Consider the following 12,832-nt stretch of genomic DNA (forward strand, 5'->3'; position numbering starts at 1 on the left):
CCAAATCATCAGCATACAACATCTCCCATGGGAGCCCATTTCTGAAGTCACTTGAGATGGCTTCAGGTACATTAGTAAACAACAAGGGGCTCAAGACTGACCCCTATAACCCCTTTCACCACGACAATACTCCTTCTCCCACCATACAACCCATCACTATTACACAACTCCCTCAAACCCCCATCTCTCTCCAGCTCATCATCACTTTTCAGTTTTCCAACCTACCATCAGTTCCCTCTTTCCCTTTACCATCATCACTTCTGCCCCCATTCCACTCCCTGCCTCTTACCACCACCCAGAGCGTTAGTGGCCATGGCAGGTGAAATTGTGATAGACCAGTGGAATTTTATACAGTCCATTCGATTATCGTATTCCACAGTCTGTTACTGTATTATTTAATCTTTCCCCCCATGCTAATGATTTTATTTGTAATCCTCTCTCCAATCTCATGGTTAGCTATTTTTTTTTTTTTTTTTTTTTTTTTTTAATGCTTGATGGGTGGGGGCATCCATCATCTACTTGATGTAGTGCTGTGTACTTCTTCCTTCATGTCTATCATAGAAATGGAGGGGACAGACACAGAAAAAAAATGACATACGAAGGGAGAAATAGGCAGCACCACATCAAGTGAGTAGATGATGGGTACCCCTATGTAACACCAAGAAAATACATTTCTTTACGTATTAGGAGGAAACTTTGGGAAGCATCATTTGTTTGCTTGCAAATGCTCCTTGTAGTTTTTATTTATATACTTTCCCTCGAGGTGTATCTTTTCCCTTAACTTTGTTTCCCACCCCGATATTTACCTATGCATTGCGTCCCAGCTATTTGATTTGTTTTAGTTCAAAATAATCAGTACCATGCAAGTTGGTCGAAAGCAGTGTAATTTTTTTTCATTGGCCTGTTAAAGGATGCATTTTTATCTTGTGAAACTGTGATTATGTGATTTTAGTAAAGGAGTGTATAAATTGTCCTGTGAAATATGCAGAGCTTGGGACACAGGTATGGCTGTGTTTCTGCGGTGAAATAATGTGGTATTGGCTCTTTCACTACAAGATATCTCTCCCAAACTGAAGAAAATTGTCTGGCCATGGCAACAGTAATAATAAGCATGCTGAAATGGTTTTAAAAACATTGCTTCTGAATCTTTTAACTACACGAAGTCTGCCTGCTGAATCAAAAAGTCTGGGGGGGAGGGGGAAAGGAAAAAAAAAACAAAGAATAACTACATTGTACTGAAAGGGTTAATGCATGGGTGTTTGAGTTTAGACTGGGAAGCAGATAGCTGTTTTCAGTAAATATCAGTACAGGTCTAAGAATGTATATATTGTACTGTGCATGCTCTGACTTGTACCTGCCAAGAAATGAAATGGTTATTGGAAATGGCCAGGCCTCTCACCTGGCGTTCCAAGTTCAGTTCTCTGGAGATCTGGCCGAGATATACTGTAAGTACGTCATCATCATTATCAACTGGACCTCCTTACCCATCCTAGGGCAGGGTGAGGAGTAGCAATGACCAGACAGCCCAAATTAGCCCAGTCCAATGGGCCACACTTCCATTCACTCATCATTCAAGTCCCCAGAATCGTTGCTCTATCTGGTACGCCAAAAACATTCACCACTTTCTGTAGCTTCACATAAACGTGTCTGATAGAGTCAGTCCGGACGCTGTCACATTAAAAAGGGGTTCCAAATTGCTGATCATTTGCTTCTCACAACATTCATCCACCAGCCACCTTGATCGCTTGTCAGTCCCCTAGCCTCACCAACTTCCAAACCTCTCTTCCTCACATACTTATCCACCATATCCCTCCACCTTGACCTGCCTCACCTTCTCTCTCCCTCAGATTTGCTCAGATATACCTTTTTCACCACACCACACTGTTATCCATTCTCTCTGCATGATCATACCATCTTAGTACACTCTCTTTGATTCTGGTGTCCACAGACTTCCTCATTCCACATCTTTCACGAATCACATTATTTCATATCCTGTCCATTCTCTGTACTCCACATACATTCCTCAGCAGTCCCATCTCCATTGCCCTCACTCTTGACTTTTCATTTTCATGCCACACCAGAGTCTCACGTCGGTATGTTTAAGTTGGCACTAACACTCCTTCATGTAGGCCTTGTGCAGCTGCAGCACTCAAGCCTCTGTTTCGTATCAAGGCCTTCATAGCAGCAGCTACTTTCCTTTCTTGTGTCTCTTTACTTTCCACTTCTTTTGCACAGTTTCCTTTCTTTTTCTATCAGTGTACCCAGGTATTTGAACTCTCTCACCAATACCAGTCTCTCTCCATTCATTGTAACATCACACTGGGAGTCACCTTCTCTTTCAGTAACCATCACTTTACTCTTTTCTACATACACCTCAAGACATGATGCTCACAGACATCAGCAAAACTCTGCACTAGTCTACCAAGTTCTTGTCCGGTATTTACAAGTAGTACTGCATCAACATACAACAAATTTGAGATATTCCATCTATCGCCATTCATTACCAATGCCATCTCCCTCTCCATTACTTGTGTTTTTACTTCTCTCATCACCCCATCCATGTGCAGTATATATTGAACAACCATGGGAACATCACACAACCTTGTTGCATGCCCACACTGATTGTAAACCATTCACTTAGATGCCCATTTACCCTTACACATGCTTCTCTACCATCATAAAAACACTTGATGGCACCTACCAGCTTTCCTTCTACATTGTACATGGACAAAACTTTCCAGAACCCTTCTCTGTCTACATTGTCGTATGCTTTTTCCAGATTCATTAATGCCATAAACACCCTATAGTCCTCACAAGCCTGCTCCACTGTCTCTGTCTTACTGCAAATATTTGATCCACACATCCTTTCCCACTCGTAAAGCCACCCTGCTCATCATTTATTAGACTTTTGATAACTCTCTTACATTATAATTCTTCCATATGGCTTCCCTACCATACTCAGTAAACTTATGCCATGATAATTCTTCCACTCTGCTGGCACAGTTTCACTCATCCATGCCTTCTTACATATCTCCAACAAGCACTTCATTCTGCTGTCTCTACTGCACTTGATTAATCATCTCTGCATACACCTCATCAACCCCAGCTGCTTTCCCACTTTTCAGTTGCTTCACAGCACTCTTCACCTTCGCAAGTGTCGCGTCTCCTGGCACTGCATTCCTTCTCTGCGCACCCCCACAACCAATCGTGTTTACAGCGGCACTGCTGTCCCTATTCCCATTCATGAGGCATTCAAAATATTCTTTCCATCTTTACCTTACTTCATCCCCATGGGTAAATAATCTACCACTTATGTCCTTCACACTTTCATATTTCTTTCTGCTGTCACTTCTACAGTGCCATGCCCCTTTCCAGAATAACTTCCTATTTTCAGAGTAATTTGCATTCATTTTTCTTCCTATATCATCATTTACCTCCTCCTGTTTCATTTTCACAAGTCTCTAAGTGCCTCTTGCTCTCAATATATTCAGTTCTTATTTCAATTGAACTCTGTCCTGTAACCACTTTAGCCACTTCTTCCTCTTTTCCTCCACTGCTCTCAACCTTTTCATCTCACCATGCTGTATGTTTCTTCTTTGTTGCTACTCTTGCCACCCAACACACTGTTTTAGCATTCCTAACGAAGCAGTCCCTATATGCATTCCACAGGCTGTCCAGATCTATTTAATTCCAAGTTACTGATTCTAATTCCTCCCCTACTTTGGTTCTGTATTCATCTGCCATTTCTGTGATCCTCAGCTTCTCAGCTCTCAGTCTTTCTCCCTGATTGCTCTTCCCTCTCCTGGTCGAACTCACTCCTCCCAGATTGGTCTTGCATACCACAATCACATGATCTGATAGACCTTCACATCTTCCTCTCATGGCCCTCGTATCAGCAACCGTTCTTAGCGTCAACCTCTTTACAAGCACGTAATCAGTCAGGCTTCTTTCAGTGCGATTGCCGTTCCCACTATACCATGTTTATTCCTGTATATCTTTGTGTTTGAAATATGAGTCACAAATGCATAACCTCCTTTCCTGACACATATCCTTCAGTCGCTTTCCATTATAATTTTCTCCTGGTACAGTACTGTACTCCATTACTACCCGTTATGTCATCCTCAGGACCAGTTCCTACTCTTCCATTCATTTCACCCATTACGATCACTTTATAGCTCCTGGGCATTTCTCCCCTCATTTCATCCAGCTCATCCCCAAACCCGTCTTTCTCTGTCTCATTCCTGTCATCACATGGTGCATACGATACAATCACCGCCACTTTCACCTTCTCAGACATGCACTTGACATACATACTTCTCGAGCTGGCACATTTGTAATCTCCCATTCCACTCTGTCACACTTCATTCATCAACAAAGCAACTTCCTTGCATCTTCCTTGCCCATTCATGCCCGACCTCACACACTTTACACTCTCCCACTCCTCCACTTCACACCCTTTCATCTTTATAGATATTCCCTAAACAGTCTGGCCGAACAGCCCCACTTTGTTTCACACAATGCCATCACGGCATATCTCACACTCTTGAACACGTTCACCACTTCCACGCTCTTGCCCTCCTTATTGACACCTCTCACATTCTACATGGCCATTCGAATCTGCCCATTTGGTTGGGGCCCTGGGCAGGTATTGGGCCCTCCGAGGCTCTCCGAAACATTTGCCATGATTTAGCGATTTTAGATAGGGGAATCTGGGGAACACTTAACCCAGCCAGAATCCCCAGTTATATGGTTACCACCCAGCTTAGTAAATAGTTTCCTGAGTACAGGAAACCATTTGGCTTGTCACTTGGTGTAGGGACCATAAGGCATTCCCACATTGAGTGGATGATGGGTGCAAATTCTACCACTAAGTACAGGTATAGATTATCGTTGTGTGAGAACTTATATTGTTAGAAATGCCATGATCTCTTTTTGGCATAATCTCTTCTCCAAGGACATCTTTTTAGCCCTTCTGCTATATAATTTTATTCAGCTGAGGAGATATTTTTCACACAGGACAGGGTAAATATAGCCATCATCTACCCATGCTGTGCAAGAGTCTTTTCTAAGCTGAATAAAATCATCTTAAGATACCTAGTAACAGATTATGTAATATGTCACTGGCTCGAAGAGGTTAATCATTCCTCCTTTTGCTGAGTCTATGTATTAAACTGCCTCAACACCATCACAGTAATTATGTTTATTTCATTTTACTCAGACTATCACCACCTGATTTTTTTCAAGGTAGGAAACACCCAGAGTAGCAAATATGTTAGTGGAGGCTACATATGACCCCTCTAGTTTGACACCTTTCTCCTAAGCTGTATAAAATTACCTGGAATTTGGGAGGTAGCAAGAAATACATACATACATACATATATATCATCATCATCATCAGCTGTTTGAGTATTCACTGCAAGACCGGGCTATCCCGACCGAAGTCTGGACGATACAGCCAATGTATCTCTACCAAGTGGCTTAGGCTGTCTGGTAGAACTTGTATGTAGGGTGATAAGTGCTTGTAAGTGTAATTGTTGTGGCTTTGGATGTGTGTGTAGTCTCTGAACCAAGTGTAATCGGCCTGCGCAAGCCGACTGGGTGCAAGCATGCTTTATAGTAAGTGACACTGGTTCAACCACAGCACCCCTTGTGTCCGCCAATGCAGTACGTGGGCGGGTGAACGCTCCCAAAGTTTATTACCCTGGTGGGGCGCGAACCCTGGTTCACCCGTGTACGAAACGCACTCTACCACTGTACCACAGAGGCTCCATATATATATATATATATATATATATACCGGTATATATATATATATATATATATATATATATATATATATATATATATATATATATATATATATATATATATATATATATATATATATATATATATATATACCGGTATATATATATATATATATATATATATACACGCACACACATTCTCTCTCTCTCTCTCTCTCTCTCTACAGTATATATACAGTAAAACCTCACTATAACAGATTAATTGGGGCCCTTGCCATTCCAAATCTCTCTCTCTCTCTCTCTCTCTCTACTGTATATACAGTATATATACAGTAAAACCTCACAATAACGGATTAATTGGGGCCCTTGCCATTCTGAAAAAGTGAAATTGTGATAAAAGCGACATCTGGACTTTCCCCTGCTAACCCGGACTTTTTCCGATATATCAGACATTGGTCAGGATTGCACCAATGGATTTAAACTTTTCGCTACCATTGCAGTATTGTGCTGTGTTGCACATTCACTACAATAATCAGATGGTCTAATTTATTTACCCGAGTGTGGTGAACTTAGCTGAAGTGATCACGCAGTCCGGACTGCTTCTGGCTTTATCGAACTTTTTCCAAAATATGAGAATTTAGTCCGGTAGCTCCTCAATTCCGATAAAAGCGAATTCCGGTCTAACGAAGTCCATCATATCGAGGTTTTACTGTATATAATTGGTGAATGGGTTAATACTATTGTTAAAGGTTGGTTAGTTTCTGGATGAATATATATGTATCTGTTCATAGCCTTATAAGCAAGAAAATGTTTCTCCTAGCTTCATCCTTGCTCAGCTGCAGCTCTTCATTGTCTTAAGATCTGCCCTCTGATGTATGCTCTTAAATTTCCATTCCATTCCACCTGTATTTGTTTGCACCATCATTCAAGGTGTACCTTTCCTTTTTATTGCTATTTGTATCATCCCATTTAACTCCACCATAATAATGTCATACTATTTTAGTATTACATCTTTTAGACAGTTTTATGCAGCTTTGGGATGGTGCTAAGCAGTGATTTTTTAAGGGTGTATCTAACTCTTCCAGTTCTAATATCACCTGTAAACTGACAAGGGTTTTCTGTTAGTTGCAATTGGTTAATGCAAAATACATCTAGTTGAAGAAGTTAAACATTACAATTGAAGGGGTTAAGCACTGCGGTCACATTGAGTTTCCTGTTATTATGCAACAGCACAGTTCTGAAGCAGGATGTAACCTTTATCCCATCAATCCACGGGCATCATTTATGTTTTATTCTTTCAATCCATACAATGTCATTTTGATTGGGAGAGAGTTTTTCAAACTGGAGGGATTAGATACAGCCTTCATTTAACTCATTTGTACAAGTGGTCTTTCTAATCATAATAAATGCATCCAAAAGAGCAAATATTACGAAGGAATGATAGGTCATCAGATGGAAGGGGGTACTGATAAGTTCCAAGTAACTGAGTGTATCTCTCACAGTAAAGTTTCTCAGTGATGGTGTGTACAAAGGTGCTCTTTGGTGCTCTCTTCTAAGTCAGTTGTTTTTACAGTCTAAGAGTGACCCTGTACATTAAGTATTAATCATGTATTCTGCTGCATCCATAACACTTGGTAAAGCAGTAACACACATAGCAAGAGTTGTAACACATTTCTCTTACTACTGTACTTGTTTATTAGTGTAGGAGATTAGGTTACCATGCATTTAAAGGTATGTGACAAGCCTGCATCCTTGGTGACATTATAGGATTGAAAATCCTCCATTGGCATAGGCTGATCATTTACCTGTTAAATGGTTACACACAACACTATGTGGTTTATAAAGGGAGTTTTACACTAGGTACCCCTTTTTTTGGATAAGGGCTAAGGCGTTGCCCCTGGGTAGAGGACTTTGGTTTGGAGCGTGTAGCATTTTATGACCGGATGCTCTTCCTGATGCCTACCAATGACCCTTGGGTGGATTCGATCCTCCGACCCTTCGGTCAGAGCGGAGCGCTCTAACCCACTGAGCCACTTTCATGATAGATTCTTACATTTTTGGTTTCAGCTTTACAGGAGAATGTACCTGTTAGTTAAGTGTTAAACATGAAAAGCAGTTTTCACCATAGTATATTACAGCTACTGTACCTGTGATACCCTTTTCACATGCAAGATTTCTCTTGAATATACAAGAAGTATTGATAGTCTTAAGTTAGCTACCATTATACAGTAGTAGTAAGCTGCAGGTTTGTTGATTATGGTGCAGATCTTTTTTAGGTGGTTTTATATTTGTTGTCATTGTATAGTGTGAACTTTTATATGCTGGAGAGGAGTGTGTCAGATATTTATGTGCCTGACTGGGCATAGACTTAATAGTCCTTTTCCCGAGCCCCACAATTTGTACGTGCAATACATCTATACATGTCACTACTGGCACTGATACCTCCCCGTGGTACAGAATACTTGCGTGGGCTCTCACACTTCAGAACTGACTTGATGGTATGGTATTAGCAGGGATGTTTTTATGACATCTGTTAATAATCAGACTTTCCTGCCCCACTAACCTGGGATCAAGTTTCCATCCTTTCAGACAGCAGATCACTGGACCACCACCTCCTCCAAAGGCATGAAGAGACACCCAGTGCATGGTTTTGGTCCTGCTGTCTGGTATTGTTACGCTCTTGTTTTAGTCATCTTTAGATGTATTCTTAAAGCTAAAATTTATGAAAGGGGAGGCAAGTCCCCAGTATTTTATCTTAATTTTTTAGATATATGGTAAAGGTGGAACATGCCTGGCCTCTCAGTATCACTGCTGACTGCACTCTAATATGGGACGCAAACTAGTTACTGTATACTGTATCTGTTAATCACAAGCTTTCCATAAATGACTGAAAAATTATGGGTTTGCATTCTTTGTTGCCATATAAATTTTAAGCATGCACTTCTGAGTTCTGTCTACAGGTTGAATAAGGTGTATACTGTAATTCTGTATGTTGTGAATATTACATTTCTCAGTTTGTGGCTGGGGGGCGCGGTAGCACAGTGGTAGCGCGCTGGACTTGTAATCGGGGGATTGCAAGTTCGAGCCTCGCCCGGGCTGCCGTGCCGGGAGGGGTAGCTCCCTCCTGTAACCCTAGCAGGGCTATATAGTCCAATACAGGGCTTAGCTCGGGGGAACTCCATTTCTCCCATTTTTTTCAGTTTGTGGCTAAGTACCGGTAAGCAGAATATGCATGCAGATGTCATAATTAGTTGGGCATAGAGAGTGATTAAATGAGTTTAGCCCCTTCATTATGGTAATCTTTATTTTTGCCGCCTCCAGATGATTTTATTCACCTTGCAGGAGGCTTGCCATTGATCTGGAAGGATAATTACAGCCTTTATTAAACCCATTACTGCTGGAGCCACTTTGAGGGTTGAACACACTTGTTTATTGATATTCTGATAAAAAAAAAGACCACTGTGTGGAAGTGGTTACCCACAGCATTATGATGCCTGGCTAGCTAATATGTACTTGGTTACAGAATGATGTCAGCTATCCCTGTATCAGGAATGGTTAGTGAGTTAGCAAGGATTACTAGAGCAGCTCATGTAACTGAAACATGTGTAAGTGCTGTTCCATTATTTAGAATGTGTGTTTGGTTACTGAGTGATTCTAATACAGTTGTGTATCATGAATGTGTATTGGGTTACTGAAGGGGTACTGTCACCTGGGGTGAATTTGGTTGCATTTTACAGTTTATTTTTACTTGCAACTGCTCTTTTTTGGGTGTGAGGAGGATATTAAGTCCCCATGGGGGACTGATCTAGTAAGCAATGAAACCATAACCACAAAATGTGTATACAGTGAGCACTCACATAATGCGGGAATATCGTACCCAGAAGGTCCTGCTTTATGAGAATTCCTTGTTATAGGGTCATATATTAACATGTTAAACGGTTTCATGGTACCCAAGCCAGCTCCAAGTTCACCTTCTGGGGCAATCCCCCCCCCCCCACACACACACACATTTACCTACCTAATAATGACCACATTACGTACAAACACTGGAGGATTCCTCCTTTGAATGGAATAGTTTGTGGGCTTGCTGGGGGGAGGTGGAGTGGGGTTCTGTGGAGGGGGGAGGGAATGATCGCACAGCACTTGTGCAGCCAGAGCCAGGGGAGAGGGTAGGCTCAGCTGGGGCAGGAATGCTCAGTGGACCATGACGATACCCTGCGAAGACACTTAATAGCAATACATCATAGGCTGATGCAACCCATGCTGTGACTGTTGCTGGCTGCATTGTGTCTGTTCCCACTGTGTTATGACCCTAGTTGCCAGGTGATGACTGTTAGAACCATAATTTGGGGTCTCTGGCCACATTATGTCTGTTGTTGCTGCTTAGTATGGTGTTAAGAAAAAATGGGCAGCTTCCTCCACCCATGTAATGGCTGTCATTTTCGTGTTGTGACTATTTGGACATCAGGTTTTGCATTCCGTGTTATGTGAGTTTTTCGATATAGGATTGCCTGTTATGTGAGTGCTTGCAATATATATATATCATCGTCGTTGTCGTCAAATATCCAGTGCTGCCCCATGAGGTATGGAACCTGGGGCACGGCAAGTTGGTCCTGGCATGTAAGATGAGAGTGACCAACCTCACTAATCCCTGAGTGGCAGTGTGTGAGCAATAAACCCCAACCACCCCTTGTATATAGAATATATATACTGTACTGTATCTACAGTGGGCACGCTCAATACACATAATCACATTGTGCGAATCACTTAGTACACAAGTGACCTAAAAGCATAACCATAAAACTTCGAAATGCAAGAGTTTAGCCCACAATATATGAGGCAGAGGCAAGGAGTGGCCCTAAACCACTATTTTCCCAGACTACCCCCCATATCCCCCGGCACTACTTGCCCATCGCGTGACGTAGAGGCTTATGGGGAAGGTGCTCAAGAGGAGTCTGCTGTAAGATCTTGCCAATAACTACTTTGACAATAACGTTTTCAGCAATATTGGAAAATTAGACTAGATACCCAGTTTCTATAATAACATTTGGATTCACTGGAGTAACGATTATTTCATGAATGCCAAGTGTTATACTACAGATATGTCCATAACAAGATGAGGAATGAAACAGACAAAGAAGAAGAGATGAAGGAAATTGCCGAAAATGTGAGCAGTAGCAAGGAGGAGACTCCTTCCCTCCCCACCTCCCCTGACTCGCCTGACACAGTCCACTCCATCTCCTCCCCTGACTCGCCTGCCGCTATCCACTCCACCTCTACTGCCCCACCTTACTCACCAGCTGCCTCCCCCTCCACCTCCACAGCCCCACCTGACTCACCTGCTCCACTGGGCATACCTGCAAGCATACCTGCATCCCCCACCTTAATGCTGTTGCTGCATTCTGGAAGAGATACAGTAAAGCATTTGACAGACCGTAAATTTCTGTCAAAGCTTGGAAGAATGCAACATTGGCAACCATTAAACACGCAGGGGCACTCTAAGTGTGTTGCTGCGCCTCGGAACCCCTGATAAATATTTAAGTCCATCAGGCCTGTCATCTACTGTTTTTAAGGTGACTGACCATCCATCCATCCATCCATCATCCAATCCTGCATTGCCCCATGAGGAGTGTAGGAGCCCAGGGTTAGGCAAGTTGGTCCTGACATTGAAGATGAGAGTGACCAGCTTTACTCATCCCTGAGTGGCATTATGTGAGCAATAAACCCCAACCACCCCTTGGATATAAACCTTCACGGCTCAATCCGATTGGAGTGTGATAATTACCCACCAAACCACCTGGTGCCAAAGTTTGATTATATGGTTACTACCCAGCATAGTAAATGGTTTCCTGGTGTACAGAAAACCATTTGGCTTGTCACTCAGTAGAGTCACCCACAGGCAGAAGGAAGAGGGAAGGTGGCTGACCATATTTTTGTTATTTTAGCTATACTTGTATGTGTAGTATATGCCTTAAAAATTTTCCCTTTATTATATCTCTAAGGTTACAAAAATATCAAGGTTTGAGGGGTCCCACCCATATGTTATTATTTCTCATAAGATTATTTATTCACAGTACGCAAAATCACAGTGCATGAGGTCATGGACTGCTCATCCACTCACTCACGTACTGTGCGAGCCCACTGTGTGTGTGTGTGTGTGTGTGTGTATATATATATATGTATATATATATATATATATATATGTACATACAGTATATACAGTACGTATCATTATCATCCGGACCTCCTTTCTCACCCTAGGGCATGGCGAGGAGTAGCTACGTCCGGACCGTATGTACTGTATATATCATCATCATCATCATCCGTACCTCCTTTCCCACCCTAGGGCAGGGTGAGGAGTAGTTGTGTCCAGGCAGCCATTATATATATATAGATAGATTGATTGATTGATTGATAGATAGATACTGTACTGTAATATAAAACATTTGGTCTTGTTTTATGGTGTAAAGGAGATAATGAGTGACTGGCCAAGTAAGCTGTCAAACTATAACCACCAGAATAGTGCACTATATATATATATATATATATATATATATATATATATTTTCCCCACTCTAGATTGCCTCAGAATGAAGATATTCTCATTAAATACCCAGATATGCATACACAAAATAGTGTATGGATGTAACCATCTAACCATTTTACATATTTCTGTCTTCATTCTGTACATCAGTTTGGATAGTGTAGTTGCATAGATAAATTTCTTCCGGGTGCATTAAATCACTTTTGCTAGGAATGTAATGGTGTAAGAAATTTAATTTATAATTAAATCCTGTACTATGTTGGCAGTATAAAAAAGAACATCAGAAACAAACCCATACAAACAAATTCTGATGTGTTGTATTGTGTGAGAGGTATTATTCAGTATTTTTTTGGGGGGGAGGGGAGAGGGTGGTAGATGGGGGTGCCCGTCATCCACTCACTCATTGTAGGGATGCCTTGTGGTCTCTGCATTGAGTGACCAGCCTAATGGTTTCATGTACCCAGGAAACCATTTACTATGCTGGGTTTTTGGCCAGGTTAAGTGTCCCTCAGATTCCTGTCTAAAATCACTTAATCATGGC

Source organism: Coenobita brevimanus, chromosome 72, assembly GCF_032717465.1.
Source record: "Coenobita brevimanus isolate Jiangsu-jjx chromosome 72, ASM3271746v2, whole genome shotgun sequence".
Classification (NCBI taxonomy): domain Eukaryota; kingdom Metazoa; phylum Arthropoda; class Malacostraca; order Decapoda; family Coenobitidae; genus Coenobita; species Coenobita brevimanus.